The sequence below is a fragment of the Salminus brasiliensis genome, chromosome 11, assembly GCF_030463535.1.
Source record: "Salminus brasiliensis chromosome 11, fSalBra1.hap2, whole genome shotgun sequence".
Taxonomy (NCBI): Eukaryota; Metazoa; Chordata; class Actinopteri; order Characiformes; family Bryconidae; genus Salminus; species Salminus brasiliensis.
Window position 1 is genome coordinate 39,322,393 of NC_132888.1, and position 24,267 is coordinate 39,346,659.

A 24,267-nucleotide genomic window follows, 5' to 3' on the forward strand; every position below is an offset into this window, starting at 1 on the left:
AAGTTTAGGGTGTAGGGTTAGAGTTAGGGTTAGGGTTAGGGTAAGAGTTAAGGTTAGGGTTAAGGTTAGGGTGTGTTCGGGTTAGGGTTAGGGGTTAAGGTTAAGGTAATGGTGTAGGGTTAAAGTTAGGGTTAAGGTTAAGGCTAGAGTTAGGGTTAGAGTGTAGGGTTAGAGTTAGGGTTAGAGTGTAGGGTTAGAGTTAGGGTTAGGGTTAAGGTTAGAGTTAGGGTTAGGGTTAGGGTTAAGGTTAGGGTTAGAGTTAGGGATAGGGTTGAGGTTAGGGTTAGAGTTAGGGTTAGGGTAAGGATGTAAGGTTAAGGCTAGAGTTAGGGTTAGGGTGTAGGGTTAGAGTTAGGGTTAGGGTGTAGGGTTAGAGTTAGGGTTAGGGTTAGGGGTTAAGGTTAAGGTAAGGGTGTAGGGTTAGGGTTAGGGTTAGGGTGTAGGGTTAGAGTTAGGGTTAGGGTTAAGGTTAGAGTTAGGGTTAGGGTTAGAGTTAGGGTTAGAGTTAGAGTTAGGGTTAAGGTTAGGGTTAGAGTTAGGGTTAAGGTTAGGGTTAAGGTTAGAGTTAGGGTTAAGGTTAGGGTTAAGGTTAGAGTTAGGGTTAATATTAGAGTTAGGGTTAAGGTTAGAGTTAGGGTTAATATTAGAGTTAGGGTTAAGGTTAGAGTTAGGGTTAGGGTGTAGTGTGTAGAGTTACATTAAATAGACAAGGTTTAAGGTTTAAGTTAGAGTTTAGGATTAGACTAAAGGTTTGGGTTAGGGTTACATTCAGTAGACACTCATTTACATTCAGTCTGGTGAACATCTACGAGGTTCTACAGTAGACCCTCCAGGTAAAGCAACGTCAGACCCCTCAAGACACAACAGGCCCTCTGCACTTTAACCCCATACTCACTGTTTCAGTGTCCAGCACAGTTTTTATTACAGAGCAAGAACAAGACTCAGCATAGTCCAGTTCCGCATCCAGAGTGCAGCATGAGAACTGTGCGAAATTAGATCATGCTAACATGTCCCTGCTGGCGTTCATTCATGAGCGAGCGCGTTAGCGTTTTCCAGCTACAGCTTTCCTTCGAAGGCCGCTGCCGTGAGCCAGAGCCGTCTAGCCTGGCACACGCTCGAATCAAACACACTGTGACATGGAGCGGTAAAGCCTGACCCGTCACGACCCTGGAGGGACCGATTCTGCAGCCTGCGTTTGCTTCGGTGTTACTTTTCAAGCTGGCCACTTTATCGGAAACCCCTCTCATGTAGCTCCACCGTGCTGGTGTACAGTACAGACGCTTGGCCATGCTCTAGTCGGCCAGTATCTGACCACAGAGCTGGTCTTGGCTGGAAGTTGACCCACTCTGACATGCACTGGATACCACAGCAGCCACCTGGAATGGTCAAAAAAACGACAAGCTGGGACATCGGCGGTCTAGGAACCGAGTGAAGAAGAAAAAAAAAAAGACAGTGGGCAGCCTGAACAAAGCTGTGACAATTTCAGACATGCGCCAGTAAACACTGCTGAACACACAGCATCAGCAGCTGCGGCGCAATGACGAAAGACCACAGCAACGCTCAGCAACATGCAGAAATTCCACGGAGCTCAGAAAGAGCCCTGATCAGCCTAACGATGTTCGCCCGCAGAGGGAGGGGTTTTCCAGAGCTCACTGTCTGCCTGACGTCTGTAGCCCAACTGAACTGCAAAGGTCAGCTTAGGTCACTGGAAGGTCCGATCACCGATACCGATGCCAAGTAGATGCCAAACGTCCGATGAACGCTAATTTCAGTGTGTTTAATTTAACGTGGTCGAAAACTGGTCCAATCTGAGATAACCAGTGGTTTTACTGACATGATTGACATGGTGGTTGCTATGGCAGCTGCAATGGTATTCTGGGTGGTTGCAATGGTGTTATGATAAGTGGGAGTTATGGAAGCTGCTATGGTATTTCAGATGGTTGCTAGGGTGAGGTGTTGCTACATGGATGTTGATAAGGTGTTCTCGGTTTTACTTCTTGGTTTGTTCCTATAGTGTTGTTTAATGTGTTTTTAGGTTGTTGCTATTGTATCCCAGGTGGTTACTAGGGTGGTTGCTATGATATTTCAGGTTGGTGCACTAAAGTGTTGCTAACATTTCCTGAGTGAGTGCGAATGTGTCCCAGGTGGTTGCTATGGCATCTGCAATGGTATGTTAGGTGGTTGCAATGTTGGTGTTATGGCAGTTGCTATGGTTTTTCAGGTGGTTGCTAGGGTGTTCCATAGGGTTGCTATGGTGTTGTTAATGCGTTCCTAAATTGGTGCTGTCATATGCCAGGTGGTTACTGCAAAACATTTTCTGGGTGGGTGTGAAGCTGTCCCAGGTGGTTGCTATGGCAGTTGCTATGGTATTTCAGGTGGTTGCTCCCATATTAACTATATGTTGACTATAGCTACAGTGTTGCTGGGTCATTGCTATGGTCTTAATAAGACATTCCTACGGTGCTGTTAATGTGTTCCTAGGTTGTTGCTATTGTATCCAAGGTGGTTGCTAGGGTGTTTTTTTCTATGGCTATGGCATTTCAGGTGGTGACTTAGGTGCCCTAGTTTGTGTTGTTAATGTGTTTCTAAGTGGTTGCTATCGTATCTTAGGTGGTTGCTAGGGTATTTCAGGTGGTTGGTAAGATTTCTCATATGATTTCTACGGTGTTGATTAATGGGTCTTGAAAGGGGGTTCCTGGATGGTTGCTCTGGTATCCTAGGTGGTTGCAGTGGTATGTCAGATGGATCCTAAGGGGACAAAGGTAGATATGAAGGTGTTGCTAAGTGGGTGAGATGGTTTGGCCAAGGTGTTTCTTGAAGGACGCTTGGAGGAGTCTTGTGGTATCCCAGGTGGTTGGTTGGGTGTTACTAATGTAGACTAACCGGAATCGCATCTGGAATTGGAGCGGTGTAGGGTGGGATCTTTTTTCGAGTGTGTGTTCCAGGAGTTGCAGAAGTGCGTGCACGAACCCCCAGGTGGCCTCAGGAGTGTTTCGCAGCCTAGTAGTGCAGTAAAAATCTTGGAGAAGGCATGTTCCACTGCAAAATGCTTATTCCCGCCTGGGTTTCTGGCAGGCCTGAGAAGAAGCTCCCTGCTCCGTCCTGCCTGCATGAGACACTGAGAGGGCTGTCAAATCCTTCAGCTTAGTGCAACCAGAGACGCCCCCCCCACACACACACACCCCCCCACTACTCCACCAGCTCCCAGCCCTTTGTGTGGAGCTGACACACTTAAAACCTCCAGTGTGTTCTTAAAGGAAAAGTACGGAGGAAAATCAACCCCCCGGCTTTCACGGCTGCTGGGGGTGTCAATAATTCTGAAGAACACTCACCGACAGGGGAACTCCACTGATGTCTGCACAATTCGGTGGGTGTGATGGTGGTGGTGTAAAACGCCTTATTGTAGAGTAACGTAGCGCCTCCGATATCTTTAATGGAACCAGGACTTGGTTGCCATGACAACAACACAGTCTGTTTACTAGCCAAACCCACCAGTGAACCTACATGTGTCTTATGAGTTTAATATGGAATTTTAGATCATTGTTATCATTGATTGAAACAGTGAATTGCCATTTAGCAACTCTAGAATTGACGGCCAGACCACCAGGCCAGCCTAGTTTTGCCGGACCACCATTGGCTGCATAGAATGGTCAATGGAACTCCAATAGAGGGGGCCTTTTGGGTCATTGCTGAGTTCTTAAGAAAAATTCCTAGGTGTTTCTAGGTGGTTGCTAGGTTGGTTGCTATGGCATTTCTGGTGGTTGCTAAGATGCCCCAGGTGGCTGGTGCCCTAAGGTGTTGCTAAAACTTTCCTAGGTGGGTGGGAAGGTGTCCCAGGCGGTTGCTATTGCAGCTGCAATGGGGTTGATTAGTGGTTGTTATGGCAGTTGCTATGGTATTTCAGGTGGGGGCCTTTTGGGTCATTACTGAGGTCTTAATAAGAATAATTCCTAGGTGGTTGCTAGGTTGGTTGCTATCGCATTTCTGGTGGTTGCTAAGGTGCCCCAGATGGTGGGTGCTCCAAGGTGTTGCTAAAACTTTCCTGGGTGGGTGGGAAGGTGTCCCAGGTGGTTGCTACGGCAGCGGCAATGGTATTTTAGGTGGCTGCAAAGGTGTTGATATGTGGGTGCTATGGCAGTTGCTATGGTATTTCAGGTGGTTGCTGAGGTGCCCCAGGTGGTTGGTGTACCTGATGTTGCTAAAATTTTCCTAGGTGGGTGCTAAGGTGTCCCAGGTGGTTGATACAGCAGTTATGGCAGTTGCTATGGTATTTCAGGTGGTTGCTAAGGTGTCTCGAACTTCCACAGTCGGACTTTATCTGCTTTTTATTTTTAAAAAGATTCTGTGGCCTAAAATGACCTCTAATATATTTCCTGTAACAGTTCCTGTGACCCTGCCTGGTGAAGGACTCGTGCCTTCCGACTAACGCTGCGATAACGATGCTCGTCAAGGTCATAATATTCTGATACGACTGTATAGGTGAAGTCCACCTGAGGTCAGTCTAATTTGGCCAATCTCTGTGCTGGTTCTTTATCCATGCCTAGGAAATAAAGGACAGCCTGGGGGGGAAAAATATCCCTGGTCATTCGAAGCTATCGTTTTCCCAATGTGTCTGAAAGTGTGTGCATGTGCATGCGAAACCTGACCCAATTACCCGGACGCTGCGTTACCCTATAATTATGAATGTCCTGCAGTTCACTGCACACCAACTCAAAGCCAAAGCCAGATAAATGGTTATGCGATAACTGTAATCAGCCTTATTAATAATTCATTGTAAATTGTAATTTGAGGCCACTGGCGATTGTTTTGCACTGTGAGTAACGGAGAGGAGCACACAGTACCAGTCAAGAGCTTGGACACACCTACTCATGAAATGGTCCTTCACTGGTGCATTGCTTTCCCACATTACGTTAGAATAACGTTTGGGCACCCCAAGAGTCTCAGACCTTGCCAATTTCAAAGCTTATCTCCTTAAAGCTCCCATCAATCTGCTTTGCCATCAGCAGCCGTGCTTTCTCCAGGAAGGTAGATGGCGCTCTCTCCCCCTTCGTCACTCTTGAACAAGGGTTTCTCCAGCTTCCTGTTGGAATTTTCCGTTCCACCTTAAATGATGCAGAGCTTACAATCGCTAGAGGTCATCACCTGAGCTCATCCCCTCGACTGTATTAGCTATCATGCTACTAGTTAGCCACTCGAGCCACTCGACTGTATTAAAAATATCGATATTTCCATTTATTTCAATCATGAATGGCCAATTAATCACATGGACAATTTCGCCCAACATATAGATAACTGTTGCTAAAATATGCTAGCAAGCTAACACACGCTAAAGGAACTAACTAGCTTGGCGGCAGACAGCAAGCGCATGATAGCTAGCTTTACCTGTTGGTATCAGCTGTATATGCCAGGGTGGCAACAACAAAATTATATCGTTAGACTTGAGCTAATATGCGATTCACATTGAATAAATAAAGTTAAATAGCGATGTTTTATCCAGATAAAAGCTTCTCTGCAATTAATCACGTGATCAATTAAACAGTGGGGGGGGGGGGGGGGGGGGGGGGGGGTAAAATGTGTCACGACACCGGATATCTATGCTCCAAAACCTGTGCCGGCCAACATCGCTTAAGAGTGATAAGGGGAGAGAGCGCCATCTAGCCACCTGGAGAGAGTACAGTTGGTTGTGCTCTTTCTGACTCCGGTTGCTGATGGCATAAAGTTGCATGGCTCGGATTCAACCTCACAACCCCTAGTCCACTCTAAGCCCCCAGAATCGGTAGTAGCAGTCTCTAGAGCGAGATTTTATATGTTTAAAAATTCGGAAGAAGCACAGCCTGATGAAGTATCCTGAAGGTGGGAGGAGCTTTTGAAACCTGTGAAACGCTTTGGGGCAAATCTATGGGGAGATTCCTAATGGTTCTATGATGACACGTTTGGGTAATACATGCTGGGTTCTCCAGTGAGAGGGTATACTTTTAAAAAATGGTACAAAATCCTGAGTTCTGTTAAAGCAGTCATGCTGCCGAGGGATGCACTAGTGCACTACGGTATATTACATAACAGTACAGATAACGCATGAAATGGTCCTAGGCCAAAATACCCCTTCAAGCGTAGGAGTGCACACTGAAATTGCGGCCTGTTGGCATGATGGGGTACACCTAGGCTTTTTTCCTTGGTGCGTGGAGTTGATAAGGGTAAGGGGCAGCTAGTGGATGCTAAGACCGCCTCTAGAGCCGTGCTCCCTGATGGAAACTCTAATGGAGGATCACTGGTGAGCAAAAATGGCAATGCCATGCCTCAGCAGTCTCCAAATAGTAGAGCGCAAATCACTAAGACCGTGACTAAGACACAGAGTGCATGGCGAGCAGATTTGTTGGGGAATTACCCAAACGTCCAGACAGAGGCTTGAGAGTGTGGATTTCCTGCAACGGCCACCATTTACACCCCCAACTCGTCACTCTTCTTCTTTTACCAAGTGCCAAGATTGATCTATCAAGGCTCCAGGGTATATTAGGTTGGACTGCTTCAAGGTTGGATAGGACGTAGAGGCTTCCTTGACTCGATAAGTCACGCGATAAAGGTCCAAAAGTATTTGGACAATGGAAAGTTGCCTCTGTACTTTTAGGTCAGTGTGTTTTAAATGAAATCAGCAGTCACATCATCAAAAAAACACCAGTTATCCAGCTATACATGCCCATGCCATAACAGTGCCTCCACCGTGTTTGACAGATGATGTCCAACTCATAAGCCCTTTCTTTTTATCTGACCAAAGAGTCTTGTTCCAGACCTGAGAAGGTTACTTTGTCTACTTTGGCCTTTCCTGCAGTGTTACTGATGCTCTGAACCCTAGCCTTAAGCCAAAACCTAATCCTGGCCCTAATTCTTAAACTTAACCTAAAACATAACCCTAACCCTTACCCTGGCCCTAATCCTAACCTTAACTTCAAACTTAATCACGAGCCCTTTAATATAAACACAAGCCCTTTTGCATAAATTACGAGTCCTTTAACATAAACACGACCCCTTTAACATAAATATGAGACCTTTAATGTAAATTACGAGCCCTTTAATGTAAACATTAGCTCTGTAACGTAAACTCTAGCTCTTTAACGTAAATTACAAGCCCTTTAGCATAAATATGAGCCGCTTGGTGTAAATTATGAGCCCTTTAATGTAAACACGAGCCCTTTCACATAAATTACAAGCCCTTTAATGTAAATTACGAGCCCTTTAGTGTGAATTATGTGCCCTTTTAACGTAGACACTAGCCCTTTAATGTAAATATGAGCTGTTTAGCGCGAATCATGAGCCCTTTAATGTAAACACAAGCCCTTTAACTTCAATTAACTCTAACCCTTTAACGTAAACACTAGCTCTTTAACGTAAATATGAGCCGTTTGGCAAAAATTATGTACCCTTTAACATAAACATGAGCCCTTTCATGTAAACATGAGCCCATTAACGTAAATTACAAACCCTTTAATGTAAACACTAGCTCTTTAATGTAAATTACGAGCCTTTTAGCATAAATAATGAGCCCTTTAACGTAAACTCTAGCACTGTCGCGTAAATATGAGCCGTTTGGCGTAAATTTTATACCCTTTCACGTAAACACGAGCCCTTTAACGTAAATTACGAGCCCTTTAACGTAAAGCCCTCACCGACCCGAGGGAATTGAGGTGATGTCCTTTTACAACCTCACCGGAGAGTGAGATAAAGCATGCGTGTTCGCTCTGATGCTTTTAGCTCTGTTGCTGGCCCTCGGTCAGCCTGTGTGTGCGCCAGGTTTAAGCTCAGCTCTGAGGCTCTGATGATTCATTTGCAGCGGAGGGGATATGAGGACACCCGCTGTTCCGGATTGGCCAAGGGCTGGGAGGGACTGGACTGCGGTCAGGCCGGGGCCGATAGAGAAGGACCGCAGGCGGCCAGAAGCTTTTTAGAAGCCATGCTGGCACTGAGGAGATAAGGAGCGAGGACACACACTCGACGTAAGGCCCTGGGACAGGGCCAGATCGAAATACAGATTCTCACACAGACACTCACTCACACACACTTACACACACACACACACACACACACATATGACGCCTCCTCTCTCTTAGCAGGCTGAAACTGTATGTGGGCAATTACTTTTTCACTAGGATGATTAACCTGGTTAATACACTATATGGACAAAAGTATTGGGACACCTGTGTATTCTTTATTTCTCCTGAAATCAAGGCTATTAAAAAGAGTCGATCCTACTTTTCTTGGAGTAACTGTCTCTACTGTCCAGAGAAGAAGACATTCTACTAGATTTGGTAGGAGCATTGCTGTGAGGCTTTGATTGCATTCAGCAAAAAGAGCGTTAGTGAGCTAACACCACCATCATTCCAGAGAACAAATGATGGGGGGCTTTAGACCCCTCTATAGCCCACGCCTGCTTTTAGGCAGCATGGTGCCAATAGGCTCATCAATGTCTACCAAAACCGTCCTCAAAGGCTCCAGGAGAACATCCAAGCCAAGGAACTGCAGGTCTCCGTAGCCTCGCCTAGAGGTCAGCGTTCCGGTCAGGGGACGGCCTCCATGCAGCTGTAGGCTACTCTACCAGCTAGTGATGTTTAGGCCTTGTCGATCTCCTCTGAGGACAATCTTCAATCCAGTCGGATTCACGCTGAGCCACAGCGCATGCACATGCCTGCGCATGAGAAGCAGGCCGTCGCTTAAAGCCGGCGATCCAGCTCTGATTTACGGAATCGCTGCTGAAACAGGAAGCCTTTTAGCCATGATATGAATCAGCGCCGACTACTCCTCCACTCTCCAAACCGCTCTAAAGCTTCCTGATCGCTGTGTGCTCAGCTAGCGGGGGGAATTCGTCGGCATTATGAGCCTAGCCGCGCTGTCTGTGGGTGGCCGAAGCCACAGATGTAGCGTACTAGTAAGCTTTTGAGGGGCACTTCAACCCAAATTGGTAGCAACGAATGACAGCTAGCGGGGATCATGTAGCATGAGCTCATTCGCACAGTGCTTCAACTGGGTTTCATTCAGGATTAGCATCGCTAGCAGTTTGAGTTTCATTCAGTATTAGCGTGGCTAGCATCTCTGAGTTTCATTCAGTATTAGCACAGCTAGCAGTTTGAGTTTCATTCAGTATTAGCACAGCTAGCAGTTTGAGTTTCATTCAGTATTAGCACTGCTAGCAGTTTGAGTTTCATTCAGTATTAGCACAGCTAGCAGTTTGAGTTTCATTCAGTATTAGCACCGCTAGCAGTTTGAGTTTCATTCAGAATTAGCACCGCTAGCAGTTTGAGTTTCATTCAGAATTAGCACCGCTAGCAGTTTGAATTTCATTCAGTATTAGCATGGCTAGCATCCCTGAGTTTCATTCAGGATTAGCACCGCTAGTAGTTTGAGTTCCATTCATTAATTGCAATACCAGTATCTTTGAATAGTTTTATTAGCATTGCTAGCACTTTGTTTGGGTCTCATTCAATATTATCAAGTTTACCATTTTCCAGTTCCATCGATTACTAGCAATATTTGCAATTTAGTTCCACCTTTTATTAGCAATGCCAGTATTTGTGGGCTCCATTCATTTTTAGCAATTTAGCTTTTTTAATTCCATGCATTTAGCAGTGCTAGAATTTTAAGTTGCATTACCTACTAACAATGTTGATATTTTGAGTTCCATTCATCATCAGTAATGTTAGAATTTTAAGTTTCATTCATTATTATAAATGCTAGCATTCTTCGGTTTCATTCATTATTAGCAATGTTAGCATTTTTAAGTTTCATTCATTATAATTAATTTTTAGAAATTTTTAGTAATATTTTAGTAATTTTCTAATTTAGTTTTTTATTCATTATTAGCAACACCGCATTCCCCCCCTTTTATTTTATGCAATACTAGCATTTTGGTTATGTTTATTTATAAGCATCACTTTTGATATTAATTCATTTTTAGCAATGCTAGCATTTTGTAATTCATAATAATCAATTCTACCATTTTGTGTTTCATGAATTACTAGAAATGTTAGCATGATGAGTTCCATTTATCTTTAACGATGCTACACTTATTCAGTTGAATTAATTATTAGCAATAACATTATTCATTTGGTTTACTTGGTTTAATTCATGCATTTTTAGCAGTGCTAGCATTTTTAGTTCTATGATATATTACTTACGAACAGCGTTGGCATTGGGTTCCATTCATCGTTAACAATGTTAGCATACTTTTTGAGTTTCATGCACGATTAGCAATGCTACCATTTTAGTTCCAAAAATGATCAGTAATACTTGCATTTTGGTTGTTATTCATTATTAGCAACGTAGCATTCTTTTTACCCCATTTATTTTACAGAATTTTATCATTTTAGGTCTATTCATTTCTAAGCATAACTTGTGGTATTAATGGCAATGCTAATAGCAATGCTAGCATTTTGTAATTCATAATAATCAATTCTACCATTTTGTGTTTCATGAATTACTAGAAATGTTAGCATGATGAGTTCCATTTATCTTTAATGATGCTACACTTGTTCAGTTGAATTATTTACTAGCAATAATAGCATTTTGGTTGTTATTCATTATTAGCAATGTAGCATTTATTTTGCGGAATTTTAGCATTTTAGGTCCATTCATTTCTAAGCATAACTTTTGGTATTAATGAACTATTAGCAATGCTAGCATTTTGTGAGTCATAATAATCAGTTTTATCATTCTGTTCCATCAATGACTAGAAATGTTAACATAATGAGTTCCATTTATCTCTAAGAGCTGTGGGTTGCGAGGTCGGGCCGAGTCGCATGAAATTCTAAAATTCTTCAGATTAATTAATTATTCGCAATAACATCATTTATGAGGTTTAATTAAAAGTCGCAGGCATCCTAAGGCTCGTTAATGCAACCCATGGAGGTCCGGCATTGCGACTTACAGGCCTTAAAGGATCTGCTGCTAACGTCTTGGTGCCAGATACCACAGCAGGAGGTCTCGTGGAGGTCTCATGGTGCCAGATACCACAGCAGGAGGTCTCGTGGAGGCCACGCCTTGACAGGTAAGAGCTGTTATGGTGGCGCGAGGGGGATCTGTGTGTGAATGCTGCCCTACAGCAAATTGTGGATCAGAATGTGGACCATGGAGGTCTCTGGGCCTTACTCGCGCCGGTTGTACTTCTTATACGGAGTGTATCGATCCTGTCAAAGCGTTGATCCATGATCAGTTGTTTTCTGTCCTGGTAATCATATTCCTTAAGAAGGACTGATCCAAGAGCCTCCTGGCAGTTTCTACTTCGGCTTTCCTTTGAAAAGTTACTCTTTTTAAAAAAACAGGTGCTCATGGTCAGAGCTGATGGACATCCGTGATGCTGTAATTCATCCAGACACTGCATAGGTGAGTGCTGCAATTACAGCAGCAGCCGGCACGTTTTTTTTTTTAATAATAGACCAAACCTCTTATGCTTTTCCTGTGAGGGGGTTGTTGTAAATACTTCATGAATAGTTCAGGAGAACATGCTTTCCACTGACATCTCAGAGATGGTATTTCAACCAAGGAATAAAGGACCAACCAGACAGGCTTAGGGTCAAAAGCCTGCAGTGAAAACCTGCAACAACCAATCCTGGACCACCGCTAATAGCGTTCCAGGCCAAACCGAAGGCCGCCACCAGTCCCTGGCACAGGCTAGCTAACAGTCAAAACAGCTTAGCGGACAACCGAGCATGCTAACACGGAAAACATTGGCACAGTAACGGCAGTACACCTTGCTGAAATAACCAGCCTGGCCAGAACTAGCAGGTCAAGCTTGGTTAGGCCAGTTGACCAGCTTAGCTCTTGACCAGCATAGGGTATGTCTTTTAGCTTGAGCTTTTTTAGGCTGGTTGATTGACTAGCATGACCAAAATCAAATGCAACATATATTGCTATACTGGGGAAGAGCTGGTCAACCAGCTAGCTGACCGAGATAAGGTATGTATTTGTCTGGATGACCAGCTTTTGTTTAACCACCCTGAACATCAGACCAGCTTAGACCATCTGCAGACCATTCAGCATGTATGTTGTCGCTTGTAAAACAGGTTCTCGAGGGTTCCTCAGGGTTCCTTTACTGAAGGCATGACAATCCAAAGAACCTATCAAATGCTACACAGGTAAAAGGTTACTGTCCATCATGAAGAACGTATAGCGGCCCTTGCAGGGATGCTGGTGAAGCGAGCGGAGACTAGCTCAATGCTAGGCTAAACGCTAAACCCTACCATGCCCTTGTTGTTAAAAGACAATCTTTGAGGGGTTCTTCAGGTGCTTTGAGGAACCGTCAAGGAAGTTTCAACTTAAAGAACCTCTAAAAGTTCCTTAAGGCAAAAGTTCCTTTTAGCAAGTACTACAATCTCATCATTCTAGCGTAGGCTAGGCTAGTCAGGCTAGGCTAGACTATGCTACAGCGTTCACAGAGTGACCAATTCTAGAAAGTCATCGGTGCCAGCTGGCCTCATCCTTATCCTCAAGGTACCAGGGTGTATACCCTCTGCTGAAGGTTACTAAGCAAGCTCCCGGACCACGGCAAGCATTTTAGAAGAAGCTAATTAGCTAGCAAATTAGCAAGTTGAAAAAAAAAAGGCCTGTGCACTTGTGCGGATTTAGCAACGGGCTGCCAGCTGCTTCTGGCTTCCGTAAACCGCAGAGTGCTAAGGTGTCGGGAGCAGCACCTGTGACGGGGCGATCGGCCACTAATGCTGCGCTACGGTGGACTGAGAGGCAAGGCATGTGTACGTGGATCTTTACCACACACCAGAGATGAAGGCTCTTCCGGGGTCACTCATCTCAAGCAGGCATGCTGTGTTGTTGCAGGGAGTCGTGGGCAATACGATCAACACCACCTGGATCGGAGAGAGAGAGAAAAAGAGAGGTTGAGAGATTACTGCACAACGTCGACACTATTCCACTAATTAGCTTCGTAGCATCCACCTGAAATCCTTCGCTGTTTTTCTCCTTAACGTAGGGGCGTCTTATCCGTTGTATCCGTGCCTTATTCGGGCCTATTCGCCAGCTTTTAAAGCAGGGTTAACAGTATCACATGTCACTGAGTAGAGCAACGGCGTCTGTTAATAGAAAAGATACAGTGCGAGAGAAGGGAAGGAAAGGGAAGGGGAGCGATAAGACGCCAACAAATTATTCAAAACTCCGTTCCACTTTGCTGCGGCTTATTGCAGCCTCGCTTTAAAGCGCCGAGCCATATGAGCAGCGCTTATCTAACAGCCGAATATAATAGAAAACATCATAATGAAACAGCGCGATAACGGGAAAAACAACAGCGAGGTGCTATCAATCTCGAAGTCGCTACAATAGCATCTCGCGTCATCAATATTTCATTCCTCAGCTGCCGCAACAGGAGGGAGTACAGGACGCAGAGTGGAATGAGATGAAAAATTAACCATATTATGACAAGAGTTTTGGAGCTTTCGGGTCGCACAGGGCAATGCGACGCTTGTCGTGACTGCTGCTATGCAGTGTTCCTGAAATCCGAGAATACAGGGCTTTCGTAGGCAGTAATCCAGTGCTAACGTGATTAAAAGAACTGTCACGTTCAATCAAATCAGCAAGTTTTTCCCCTTTCCCCCTAAAGCAGTCAGCCACCCAAGACATGTAATCACCTCAAATGTAGTCAATCAGCTAAAACATGTTTCCTCAAATGCAGTCAATCACCAAGATGTAGTTTCCTTAAATGTAACCAATCACCAAGACATGCAGTTTCCTCAAATGCAGTCAATCACCAAGATGTAGTTTCCTTAAATGTAACCAATCACCAAGACATGCAGTTTCCTCAAATGCAGTCAATCACCAAGACGTAGTTTCCTCGAATGCAGTCAATCACCAAGACGTAGTTTCCTCGAATGCAGTCAATCACCAAGACGTAGTTTCCTCAAATGCAGCCGGGCAGCCAAGACATGTAGTTTCTTCAAATGTAGCCGGGCAGCCAAGACATGTAGTTTCCTCAAATGTAGCCAGTCAGCCAAGACATGTAGTTTCCTTAAATGTATCCAATCAGCAAAACATGTAGTTTCCTCAAATGCAGCCAATCAGCCAAGACATGTTGTTTCCTCAAATGTAGCCAATTACCAAGATATGTAGTTTCCTCAAATGTAGCAAATCACCAAGACATGTAGTTTCCTGAAATGTAGCCAATCACCCAATCAGCAAAACATGTAGTTTCCTCAAATGTACCCAATCACCAAGACATGTAGTTTTCTCAAATGTAGCCAATCAGTCAAAACATGTAGTTTCCTCAGATGTAGCCAATCACAAAGACATGTAGTTTCCTCAAATGTAGCCAATTACCAAGACATGTAGTTTCCTCAAATGTAGCCAATTACCAAGACATGTAGTTTCCTCAAATGCAGCCAATCACCAAGATATGTAGTTTCCTCAAATGTAGCAAATCACCAAGACATGTAGTTTCCTGAAATGTAGCCAATCACCCAATCAGCAAAACATGTAGTTTCCTCAAATGTACCCAATCACCAAGACATGTAGTTTCCTCAAATGCAGCCAATCACTAAGACATGTAGTTTCCTCAAATGTACCCAATCACCAAGACATGTAGTTTCCTCAAATGCAGCCAATCACCAAGACATGTAGTTTTCTCAAATGTAACCAATCAGTCAAAACATGTAGTTTCCTCAGATGTAGCCAATCACCAAGACATGTAGTTTCCTCAAATGTAGCCAATTACCAAGACATGTCATTTCCTCAAATGTAGCCAATTACCAAGACATGTCGTTTCCTCAAATGTAGCCAATTACCAAGATATGTAGTTTCCTCAAATGTAGCCAATCAGTCAAAACATGTAGTTTCCTCAAATGTAGCCAATTACCAAGATATGTAGTTTCCTCAAATGTAGCCAATTACCAAGACATGTAGTTTCCTCAAATGCAGCCAATCACCAAGACATGTAGTTTTCCCAAATGTATCCAATCAGCCAAGACATTCAGCCATCCCATAGTATATATACGATGCTTTAGGCATGCTTAGTCGTAGGTTTTGGTCTGGGGAAGTGGCTTGCCAGCTACATTAGCATCATATCTTGCAAAGCGCAAAACTACATAAGTGACCCTCGGTTGCAGAACAGAGAGACACTGGGATGCTTCATTTTTCACCCAAACTTTCCCTTAACCGTTGCCTTCCGTAGGCTTCTCGAGGAGAAAAGGAGGAAGGGGTTTCAAGGTCAAATGAGTCACATTGTTCTCCCTCTCTCGCTCCCTTTCTCACTTTGTAAATGTAACATCACACTCCCAGTGGCTGCACACACACACACACACACACACTCACTCATGCTGGTAGAGTGATAAAGCCTTCTATTCCCTCTCCTCTTCAGTCCTCTCCCACCTCTCTCCCCTCTTATCTTCCCTATCTGCAACTATTCCTTCCATTCCGCCAGGCTGGGCGAACCGCTCATGCATAAACCACGCCTTGCTGCCTCGGCATCAATTTGTAATTCCGAGCGGGATTCCAAAGGAGCGTCACCCCTCGACCATTCATCCAGCTGCTGCAAAATTCATAAGAGTATCTTTTCTAAAGCGATGTGTTAAGCTCCCTCACGCTACCCCCCCCTCCTCCAAACCCATCCCAACCACCCCCCCCCCCCCCCCACACACACACTCCCCCTGCCTTCCAGATGTGTCAGAAGGAAGGGTGCCTTTTCTCCGGCCAAGGAAGCCCGGCGCTAATACTAATAAATATCCAAGCAATATATGGTGACGGATTCTTTTTGTTTAACGAAATTTGATTTCGCAAGGCCAGCGCGTCCCGGAGATCTGCCGTCACGGCCGCTAGGAAGGGAAAGTGTGCTTTGAGGCGGAGTGAGAAGGACGTGTATTGATTTGTTTATTTATGCGCTTGATAATGCAATAGAAGCTGGGGAAAGTGCAAGCAACCCGGAATTCGATTAACCGGGAGGGCAGTACATCAATCGGCCATGATCCTTTCATGGACACTTGCACAGCGGCCTCAGTTTACTCAGGTGCATTCACTAGACCTCCGTCCTGGCATTATTTCTGACCCGCGCCGCCAGACGAGCCACGCAGGGCAGCGTGCTGTCAATCAAATGTTTTTCTGGCCAAGTGCCTTCTCTGCTGGAAGCAGAGGAATTCAGCTCATTTAGGGTCCCTCTGGCCACGTTGCTGATTTCCATGAGGGAAGCTCTGAACCCTGAACTTCATTTAGAAATTTAGGACTACGCCTACCTGTCTATGTATGAAGCCGTTCTGTAAATTCTAACTTTAAAGGCTATCTGTAAAGCCTATCTGTAAAGTCTAACTGTAAAACCTAACTCAAATCTATCTGTAAAGCCTGTCTGTAAAGTGTAACTTTAAAGGCTATCTGTAAAGCCTATCTGTAAAGTCTATGTATGAAGCCTAACTGTAAAGTCTAAATGTAAAGGATATCTGTAAAGTCTATGTATGAAGTCTAACTGTAAAACCTAACTCAAATCTATCTGTAAAGCCTCTCTGTAAAGTCTAACTTTAAAGGCTATCTGTAAAGCCTATCTGTAAAGTCTAACTGTAAAACCTAACTCAAATCTATCTGTAAAGCCTATCTGTAAAGCCTAACTCTAAAGCCTATATGTAAAGTCTAACTGTAAAGCCTAACTCAAGTCTATCTGTAAAGTCTAAATGTAAAGGCTATCTGTAAAGCCTATATGTAAAGTATATCTGTAAAGTCTACATGTAAAGCCTAATTGTAAAGCCTAACTCAAGTCTATCTGTAAAGCTTAACTGTAAAATCTAACCCTAAAGACTAATTGTAAAGCCTAACTCAAGTCTATCTGTAAAGACTATGTATAAAGCCTAACTGTACAGCCTATATGTAAACTCTAACTGTAAAGCATAACTCTAAAGCCTGTCTGTGAAGCCCAGCTGTAAAGCCTAATTGTAAAGTCTAACTGTAAAGCAGTGATACAGTACAACTTCTACACGTGTCTGAGGTAATCTGATTTAGCACAAGCTTAGCTTCTCAGCAGTGCAACGTATTAAAATCAAGTGTCCAAAGTGGTAAGAATTACACCATGTTGACTAGTTAGCTTTTATATGTCATAAGCATTATTAGCATTATTTTGAAGTGAAAGTATTCCTTTGACAGAAAAATACATAATGAGAGACAGACATTCTCCATGCTAACTGGTTTCTGCTAGTTAGCCATTTCCATTAGCATTAACAGTATTTTTCATTCAAATATATGGAAAAATACATTCAAATTCATACAAAGTAGAGACCCATTTTCCACTCAGACTGTCCAATGTGGGGCAGATTACACCATGCTAACTGGTTCTTGCTAGCTAGCCTTTATTTGCCATTAGCAGCATTTTTTCATGCGAAATATTCTCTGTGAGAGGAAAACACACAGGAAGTGAGCTGTTGTTGACTCTTCTAAGGCAAATTCTACCATGCTAACTGATTCCTGCTAGTTAGCCTTTATTTGTCATTAGCATTAATAGCGTTTTTCCTAAGTAAATATTCTTTTTGAGAGCAAAATGCATAAGAACAGAACTGTTCGATGTGGTGTGAATTATACCATGCTGGTTTGTTTGCCTTTGGAAATACAGTTAGCATGGTTCCACAGTAAGCTAGCCTTTGTTTGTCATATGTGCTGATAGCTTTATTCGTTTATTCACTGTTCTCCACTCAGACTGTCAATTGGGGGGCAGATTACACCATGCTTACAGGTTAGCATATATTTGTCATTAGCGTTACTAGCATTTTTTCATGAGGAATCTTTTCTTTGAGCAGAAAATACATGGCGAGAGTGCCGTTCGCCTCTCAGACTGTCCATTGTGGTGTGAAGTGCAGAATAATAACTGCGTCCTGCTAGCCTTCATTTGTTATCAATGTCATTAGCTCTTTTTGGCAAAGCATTCCTCTGAGAGGAAAATACAAGAAGCAACGAGCCATTCTCCATTCAGCCCGCCAAACAATTGCGGCGTATTTCTTTATAGCGAGAACGGCGCTGACATTGCTCGCTTTCAAGAGGCCATTTCAAGCTGCAATCTCGAGACGCATTTGCAAAATAAGCAGCGACCTATGAATGATACATGCATATGCCAGGTAAGATTAGAGACGCACTTGTACATCACAGCAAAGGGGGGGGGGACTGATATTGCATCAGGCGGCTCAGTTACACGTTGCTCAATTATGCATGAGGCAGAGTTATTGCGCTGGACCGTTGCCTTGGCTACGTGAGGACAGCATGGTAGAGGGCTTCTCCAGAGCGCTAGCGCATATTAGCATGCGGCCTACACGAACAGCGTCCTACATCTTTAACAAAGATAAATCATTGCTCGCGCCGCGTTTCTGATTAAAGAGATACTTCAATCTGAAATATGAACTTTGCTAATGGTAAATGAAAGCCACAAACGGCAGCGTCGGCGTGAATTATTATGCTTATGCAAATTATTCCACAATAACTGGTTCCTTATTTGTATGTGTTACTAAAGACATTAGCATTTTTCTTCGTATGCATAAAGAGTTCCTTCGAGAAAAAATGAGCTCACCGTGTCCTACTGTTTGGAGTATTAAATCTTCAAACATATATATATATATATATATACATATATATATATATATATATATATATATATATATATATAGAGTATAAACATACAGCCACAATCACAATTATTTAACCCCCATTGCAAACTAGGTTTCTAAGCTAATTCTGCAGCTAAATTAAAGTGTTTTCTCTAAATTCAACACTAAATATCACTTTTAATGATGACTGCGGTGTCGGAATTATCCAACCCCAAGAACAGTATCCCTCATGAGACCCCCATCAGGTGGCAAATCAAGGGCTTCATTAGTGGCATCAAGTGGGCTTGAGATACAACATATCACACACCTGGACTGCAAATCCTAGAAGAAAACGTCATGCCTGCTGTGAGAACCCTGGGTGTGATTGGGCCTTGCAACAGGACAATGATCCTAAGCATACCTCAAAGTCAACCCGGAAAGTCCCAGAGGATTCTGGTGTGGTTGTCACAGTCATCTAAATTGAGCCCCATTGAAAATCTTTGGAGGTTGCAGCAGCAAGTAAACTGGAGGCCATTGCCCATGAGGAATGGGCTGAATTCCTCAGGAACGCTGCCAGATGTCTGGCTGTGCAGCACATCTGCAGGAGGTCATAACAACAGAAGGTGCTCTCCTAAGCACTTCAGATGCTTGTCATGAAGGGGTTGAATAACTCTGAGACTACTGTTGTTCTTAGAAATAGTATTTTTTGTTGATTTAGGAGAAAACACTTGTTCTATTAGTTGTGTTGATATTTTTAAATTGGCCTTGAAGATGAAAGTTTGTACGTTTCGCTAATAAATACAGTATTTCATATATACAGTATAGTTGCTTCCTCCACGTATAATGCTATATGGACACTCGTCCACGGCATCTACAGTGGACGTCCCATTCCAAAACTATGGGCATAGGTATAGAGCTCATGTGCTGCTGATGTTACAGAGCATAATTTGTGAGAGCTGTTCTTGCCCCTAGATGCCTCCATGTCTCAAGAGTAGTGCTTACGGTTGTCTGGGGCAGCTCTAGCAGAGAAGAAACTTCTCAAATTGATCTGCGTCGATGAGCTTCCTTAGTCTGAACCGTTGTAATGCCAGTGTTTCACCTTATACATAGGTTTTCAATGGTTATGGCTGTCAACTGGCAGTACAGCGTATATGCATACGACATAAAATGTGCTGAGGGTGGAAGGGGGCTCACTCAGCGTGAAAATGAGGGAATTGGACTGTATGCACTGTATCTTGTATCTGCTGTACAACCCCAGTTCCCGCTATAGTGGCTTTGTATTGTAAGTGCTGATGCATGAATATGGCAATATGCCATAAAACAATGCAACAATGGAACAGCAGCCCGAGCCGCCGGTAATATAACAGCGTCTAATTAGGATGTCTTTCAGAAAAACAGCATGGCTTAGGCTAGCGACATTTCATCGCAATGGCTTTTCTAAACAAATATTGCATCAGTGGCGACTGTGTGTATGTATGTATGTGTGTGTGTGTGTGTGTGTGTGTGTCTCAGTGTTGGCTCAGACTATATTTATCCCCTTAGTGAGCGCTGAGTTCTCCATCCCTGCCCACCTGCTACCTGCAGTATCCGTGGAAACGAGCAGGCGGCACAGTGCCAGGACAGTGTACCCACACCTGGGCCGGCCACAAACGCACATTTGTGTATGCACACACACACGTACACACACAAGCGTACACACCTGGCCCAGGGAGATAACTTTGAGGTCAGCCTGGCACTAGCCAGCTACATTGTTGTTTGCAGAAGTGCCCGCCTCGTTCCATCAAAGCTACGCTTATCCCTCCTCTTCCTCTCTTTCTCCCTCGCGCTCACCTTCCATCCATCCCTCCGTCCGGGAGCCATGGTGTTCATGGGGGGAAAAAGCCTCTAGATGTTCCAGGGAGACTAGACAGTCATATCTGTAGTGTAGCGAAGCTGTAGCACTGCTGTAGCAGTGAGAAGAAGATGAACATCCAACATAGCTAACATGGTTTTAGCATTGCGTGGCTATCAGACTCGCCTAACATCGATACCACGGTGTTAGCATGGCTAACCCGGCTACCTGGCTTGTCCAAAAAAGCTAGTACAGCCCAGCTAACGGCCTCGTCCAGCATCCCTACCATGGTTTTAGCACAGCCCAGCTCCTTCATGGTTTGGGGTTTGGTAAAATACCTAAAATGGCTATATTTGTATTGTAGACATGGTGACCCTGTGAAGTTTATCTAAGTGGTTCTCTGCCTACCTTTACCCAGCCAGTCCTGACCCAGAAAATTGTCCAGGTTAACAAGTTTCTCTATAGAAAAACTATAGACCATAGCAACACCATCATTGCACCATGTATACACAGCTGACTGTCTATACACTAACTACACCCTTCTAGTTCCCACAAAGGCTGTTTGTACAGAAATCAAACCCTGTAAGGGTGTCATTCAATGTTGTCTTCAAGCCGAAAACATATTTTGTTTTGTTTCTGAGACTCAACCCTGCAACACTTCGGTGAATGACTGCTAATTTCCTTACCCTCCATCCATTCATTAGAGCAAGTCCCATGCTGACGAGGTGCCGTATACAAGAGCAAACGAGCGTATCTTTCCTCAAAGCTCATTAAACAAAGCCAAACACTGTCTACAGTGCTTTGCGGCAAGCTTTCACGTACTCTTTCAGCACAGGAGTGCGGCAACCTTGACGAGGCTGGCCAACGGGTTTGTTTCCTTGAAATACTGCAAAGCCTCTGAAAGCATCTGAACACTGAAAGACGGAGTCCGTGAATGGAGGGAAAACTTTCATGTGGGGAAAGCCACTCTGAGCTGAAAAGTTTTCAAATTACACTCGGCAGTATTTCGTGCTGTCTTGTTTCCATTTAAACGACTGACCCTCAGAGGCAACATATTCAACACGACACTGGCACGCGTTATGTAGGACAATATTCAGAGCCAAATTACTAACTAAAAAATGCTGGTTGTATTCAGCCTCTGTGCTGTAAAAGCTCCAAGGTTCCACAGGTAAAAGATGTCAACCTACTGAGGACCCAACTGACTTACAGTTGGCCTCTGCCGGTGAATCATTTTAAGAAGGGTCACTGGAGGAAATCTGTGAAAATGAGGACCAAAGATCCTTCCATGGAATGGAGTATTAGCCAAGTGTTTGGACCACCCAAGCACTGCCTAGACAAAGCCATCCATCACGCAAATTGCAAACTTAACAAGGCCCATTCCTCAACAATCATCACCCCTGCAGTGAAGCATGGTGGTGGCAGCTAGGGGTGGAACATTCAGGTCCAGAAAGTAAAAACTCGCCCTGAATTCTGTTCCAACTGCTTGGGTGGCTCTCACAAAATCTTGGGGGGGATTGGAGCAAAATCCTGGAACAAAACCCTGAAGGAAATCTGTGAAAATCTGTGAGGACCAAAGAGCTTTCCAAGGAACTTGGATAATAGCCATAATAATAGTCAAGTGTTTGGTGGAAACTAGAGATGGAACATTCAGGTCCAGAAAGTCAAAAAACGCCCCAGGACTGTGTTCCAACTGCCCGAAAAGATCTGCTAACCTGCAGCAGAGCCACCCAGGCCGTTGAAACAAAATTCTGGGGCAGATCTTTATAAAGACCCTCTGGAGGAAATCTGTGAATATGAAGACCAAAGATCCTTACAAGGAAAGGAGTAATAGCCAAGTGCTTGGACAACTCAAACACTGCCTAGACAAAGCCAACCATAATGCAAATTGCAAAGTTAACACGGCCCATTCCTCAACAGTCCTCATCCATGCAGTGAAGCATGGTGGTTGCAGCTAGGGGTGGAACATTCAGATCCAGAAAGTCAAAAAACGGCCCAGGACTGTGTTCCAACTGCCCGGGAGGGTCTGCTAACCTCTAGCCTAACCAGCAGAGTTGCCGAGGCAGTTGGAACAAAATTCTGGGGCAGATTTTTATAAAGACCATCTGGTGAAGATGAGGACCAAATATCCTTCCAAGGAAAGGAGTAATTTGTTCAGCTCCTCCTCTGCTGCATTCTCTCTTCACTGGCTTCCTGTAGCTGCTGCCCAGGTCATCAGATTCAACCCCTGACTCTGGCCTACAAAGCCAAGACAGGACCAGCCAGCCCCTCCGTACTTGATGGCAATGGTCAAAAGCCGATCTGCACCAAGAGCCCTTCCAGCTTCAAGTATGGCTCGACCCGCCGTCCCTCAAAATCCACGGAAGACAAGCGTCCCGACTTTTTTCTGTCCTGCACCGAAGTGGTGGAACGAACTGTCTGAACAGCAGAGTCCAACACTCGCTGTCCTCAAACCCAGACTGAAGATCCTCCTCTTCTGAGAGTACTCAGGTTAGGAGAAGAGTACTATGGGCTCCTTATTGACTGGTGTTTAGTAGAGTCTGAGATTAGAGGAACGTTTAGTCTATTCAAAGTAGCGGTTCTTCTTGGGTAAATAGCAAAGCACTTTTGTAAGTCTTTCTGGATAAGACTGTCTGCTAAATGCCTTAAATGTAAATGTAAGATCTACAGAATATAAAGTGGGTGAAAATCCAAAGACTTACTGCAGCAAAAAGTGGTTCTACCAAGTGCTAGTCTGAAGGGAAAACGGTGCAAACCTCTTTCCTACCCGTGGTAAGGACATGCCACTGCCGGAACGCTGATTTGCCCTGGCTCCTCCATGAGGTACTACAAGCAGATGATTAGAGTGGCACTATGTTAAACCTTCATGGAAATGCCGCTGTTGCTATGTTGGATGGGTTGGAAGTTTTACCTGACCTGCCCCCGGCTGCCAGTGGACAGGAGCTGAGCTGACCTTTTCGCTCTGACATTTCATCCCGTGTAAACTTCCCCATGTCGAGACCCGAAATGCAATTCTCCCGCAGATCAACATCAAGCTTCACCATTAAACTAAAGCCATCTGCCAATCTCTCTGTCAGACAGACAGAGCACCCGGGGATTTCTCACTTTCCCCCCTCGCTCGCTCTCCTTTTCATGTTTCTCTATTCTCACTCTCCTTGCTCTGTTCTCCCTGTCTTTCAGAAGTCTGCGGCGGCTACCGAGCCGAGTCTCTTAGTAACGCTCCAGTCGCCTCCCTGAATACGCAGCCAAATCACTCCCCTAAGGGGCCGCAAAATGGAGGGTCTCGAAAATTCAAACGTGCCGCAGAGGCTTTAATTAATTTAGCTTATTAAAAAAAAAATAGCATGTACTTCCTCAGTGGCCACTTTATTAGAAACATCTACTATCTTGTACATCCTCCCTGGACACTCTATTAGAAACACTTGCTATCTTGTCTTTCCTTACTCGCCAGTTTATTAGAAACACTTGCTATCTTGTACTTCCTTACTGGCCACTTTATTAGAAACACTTGCTATCTTGTACTTCCTTACTGGCCACTTTATTAGAAACACTTGCTATCTTGTGCTTCCACTCAGTGGCCACTTTATTAGAAACACTTGCTATCTTGTGTTTCCTCACTGGCCACTTTATTAGAAACACTTAATCTTGTGCTTCCACTCAGTGGCCACTTTATTAGAAACATTTGCTATCTTGTCTTTCTTTACTGGCCACTTTATTGGAAACTAAGCAGGTTAACCAGCTTAAGTCTTGACCAGCATAGGGTTGTTTCTGTATGATCAACCTGACCCATCTAGACCAGATTGTTTGACCAAGCTTGAACATGCTGGTCGAACACCAGCATACCCAAGATGCTCGATGTGTAAAAAGATGTAAGAAGTCTAGGTATGCTTTATATGCTATATGCTAATAGTT

At 44.1% G+C, this 24,267-nt stretch overlaps 1 protein-coding gene across 5 annotated transcripts in view; it reads right to left on the bottom strand.

Annotated features, from left to right (window-relative positions):
- Window positions 1-24,267, bottom strand: part of lrfn1 (leucine rich repeat and fibronectin type III domain containing 1) — a 173,799-nt gene that overhangs the window by 33,826 nt on the left and 115,706 nt on the right. For all 5 annotated transcript variants that reach the window (XM_072690826.1, XM_072690827.1, XM_072690829.1 and 2 more), the window contains one exon: window positions 12,758-12,845. The gene's annotated coding sequence lies outside the window, so the exon portion shown is untranslated. The remainder of the gene's footprint in view (window positions 1-12,757; window positions 12,846-24,267) is intronic.